A 4030-nucleotide genomic window follows, 5' to 3' on the forward strand; every position below is an offset into this window, starting at 1 on the left:
TACAATTGCATTGCAACCCAAGACACACAGTACAGAGTGTACTTTATACATCTTTAAGTGGCAACGTTAAACCTGCAGTTGCAATAGCAGTGATTGCATTTTTTATTATTTTTACCTTGTTACCATGTTCATATGGTGTAAGACACGTTGCAAGCAAAATGAGGAGTCAAGGCGATGGTGGATCATTTCCAACTTGAAACTGCAGTGTACCGATGACCGTCTTGAAATCATGGATTCAGACTTCCAGGATTTCCTATGGAGAACAAGGGGAAAGAACAAGTGGAAAAAAAGTTTCTGTTTTGTCAAGATCTCCCAGCCATGAAAGTGAGCTGAAAGTAGCTCACCTAAATCGAATGCAGTCGTTTATAATGCCAGCAATTTTGCCTTTGCTCATCCATACATGACATGCAGACTGTGTACTCTGATAGAGGTCTATCAAGGCCAGTGCATAGTTGCTGCATCTTTGAGGGTACGCAAGCCCCTTGGGTCCCCGTGACATAAATTTCTTCATCTCTCCATGTCTGAACAGACTGCGTGAGCTCAGACAATATGAAAAAAAAGCAAAATGGACACTACATTCTACTAGTATTTACATTCACAGAAGTATGTACATAAGAGTCTACATTGGTGTTTTCGTTGTGACATAAATTCAGAATTGTGTCTCTTCTTCGGAAAAGATTGTATATAGCTGGCTTAGTGAGCGACGACTCATTGGTTTGTATTAGTGCCAGTTTTTCCACATTCATTCAAATGTAAGCTGCTCATTGGAGCATGTACCAAAAATACAAATGGTACCATTACTGTCTTCAAAATCCACATTACTTTGGGAAACAAGAACAACAACCTCTTGGCCACAACCTACCACAATGGCAATTCAAAGTTTTGCCAAGGATATTGATTACACAATAAGGGAACTGCACTGCTTTCCCCCCCACCCCAGTTAATTAACCATTTTAAAGACAGTGCTTACGTCCCAGCATGCAGCATGTTCAGCTTTATAATTCAACAACTATAAATGGCTCTAAGAAAAACAAATAAGCCAGAGAATTTTTTCCCTACAGCGAATTGATAATGAGGTGCAACCAGACCATTCTGTGCTACAGAAATGCCTGCCTATGTCGGACTAGTGTAGTAGCCAGTTTGTGTTTTCTATGTTCACGTGTCCACAAGGCAACCAACGGTTACAGCAGATGCAGCAGCTTTATAATCAATGGATTTACACAGCAACACAAAGGTATGTCCACACCAACATGCTGAAGAAGAAAGTCACCTCGTCTGAGGATGATGGCAGTTCTGAGGAAAGAGCCAAGTGCTCTGTAACAGATCAAAAACATCATGGTCAGTGATCTGGAACGAAGTCCGCACCACTGGAAGACGTCAGCAGTGGTTCCCTCATGGTGTAAATCTCATCATCCACCCAAGTCTACGCACAGCCAAGCAAAGTACATCAACTCCACATGTGTCAGAAAAGTAATGTGAATGCACATTTCACGGTCTGTATGTATGTCATGATATTGTACTGTTCTCCCATCTTTGGCCATATAAGTGCAAACTGGATACACACACTGAGTTTTTCATGTTGCCATCCCAACAAAATGAGCAAATCATCTCTACTTCCTATGGAGATCTCGTTTTCTAATTTACATGTGTGGAATATGTCCATGTGCGCATACCCATAGTCGTAGTATGTATGGAAGAACATAGAAGTCTGTTCTTGAGTTCTACCCCTTAACTGTTCCCTAAAACTATGAACTGATCTTAACTGCTTTACCACAACCACTGTCAAATGCATGTCTGGCAAAAAATCTGTTATTATTTAAACAGAAGCTCAAAACGTTGGCTACACGGTAAGTTCAGGAGCCAGTCATCAATCACAGCTGTATGTCAATGACCAGCAGACATCAAAGTCTTCCTTAAGACTTCAGATCTTACTAAAGGACCGATAACTTCCAAAATGACCACCGATGTAGTTATTAGAACAGAATTAGAAACTGAGAACATAATGACTCATTGAAAAATGTTATTTACTTACTATTTTTAGGTAGGAATTGAAGCTTTTTGAATAGGAGTCAGTTGGAGCCAGGGGTTTTTTTTTTTTTTGGAAACAGAATCTAGTAGCTGTTGGCAGCATTTCATTTTAAGGTACCGCCACATTCATGTCAGCCTTGAGCTGTAGAAGTTACTACTTGATCTGAATCTTGCATTCTTATGTGAGCACTGACTAGCCATTAATCCAACACCGACTTCTCCTGGTGATTCTGTGAGGAAGGTAAAAGTCACAAAATAACAATATTCAGGTCACAGGTGGGAAAAGTAACATTTTGCCCTGCAGTGCAGAGTAAGTGTGTGGTTTCACAGTGTAGAGACGCTTTCTTTACAGGTGTGATTAATACTAGTGGTAGCAGTCATGTGCTGATCTCAAACAAGTTCAGCTTCCCTAAGGTGATGAAGCTGGATTTCTTTAATGACTGCTGAAACGCTGAGTGGAGACAGTGCTGTAGATGGATAATAAACTGCAATGATTAGCCATGCACAGCAGACCGAGCTGCTGCAGGATTAATGCGCTTGACGTCTCACATGTGCAGAGCAACAGTCATCGCTGTTTCACTTCCCACTATGCCTATGTGAGGCCTGCGCAGGGAGTGTGATGACTGCTGCTGTGTTCTGTGGTGCACAGATGAGATGAGCTGTGTGTGTGTGTGTGTGTGTGTGTGTGTGAGAAAGAGACTGGGAGATTTTCCAGTGGTGAGGAAAAAACTGAGCTCTGACTTCAAAGGTGTGTCAGGGCATGCAGCGCTCAGCCAGCCTGGCGTAGATGCCAGCTCTGTGTGGCCATGTAAATTTCATGACAAGTATCTGTGTATGCTGTTATCTACTATAATCTTGCTTCTTGCACATACATATTTATTACACTTGCATACAATTCCTGTTCAAACAAACATAACCGCTCAAACTCATTAAAGTGCATTTTACACCATTCACACGTCTCTGTCCCTCTGTCATCGTCCCATTGGTGTATTGTGTTTCTCTTCAGCTTGCCAGCTGTCAAATGGAAGCCAAAGCGTCACTCCACCTCTTCATTTTACCCCTCCTCTCCAGTTCTTTCACCTCATTGGCCCTCTGTCTCCCACACCTTTGTAGTGTTCGCCTCCTCAGCTTTCTGAACCCAGATCCACTCTCTGGGGCTGGGCTGTCAAGGTGAACTGAGCCCTATAGCTCTGCTTCCTCCTGCCTGAGAAAGCTAGAAGCTCACGGAAAACAGTGAGCTGGTCTGGAAAGTCTAAAATCCCAATTACTGCAATGGAAGGCCTGCATTACATTTACTGAAGAAGAAGTCAATTTAATGAGCTACATTACTCTTATTTTTGACTCTTTATTCATAGACATTAGTCTTTACGTGTCTTAAGCCTTATTTGGATTGAATTTTCATTACAGGGGCAGGTGGGGGATAAAATATTCTCTGTGATCCCCAATACTGTAACACATCATTCCGAATGGGATTTTCAGCTTTCAGAATGTGGTCCGAATTAAACATTGAGCAAGGCAAAAAAAAAAAAAAAAAAGAGAGAGAGGTTCATAAATCTGTGTAAAAATCACTAAAAAAGAAAAAAAAAGATAGAAAAAGACTTGCTTCAAACCATGGCCTGCTTTACTGCTTTTGTTTTTATTCCCTTACATTTATCCCAAAAAAATATATAAAATATCTTATAGAAATGCACTGTGTTTTTAAATAAAACAAACAAAAAAAACCCCACCAAGATCTTTATGAGAAGAAAATGAACAAGATTTTGCAATAGCCTAATGAGATAGGAGCAGGTATTAGGGATACCTTTTCTTTGACTGGACAATAAAAATTGATTTGAGACAGTTGTTATAATTTGGGGCATTGTAGAACTTGACAGATTTTTTAAAATTCTTATGTTGTCTTTAATATTCAGTTGACTTTCTTTAGTCCAGTGGTACATAACAAAAAGAAAGTGGTAATGTGTAGTTTTGGATATTTAATTTTTCAGAATGAAAACAAAAACTG

Source organism: Stegastes partitus, unplaced genomic scaffold (genome assembly GCF_000690725.1).
Source record: "Stegastes partitus isolate 25-593 unplaced genomic scaffold, Stegastes_partitus-1.0.2 Scaffold677, whole genome shotgun sequence".
NCBI classification, from domain to species: domain Eukaryota; kingdom Metazoa; phylum Chordata; class Actinopteri; family Pomacentridae; genus Stegastes; species Stegastes partitus.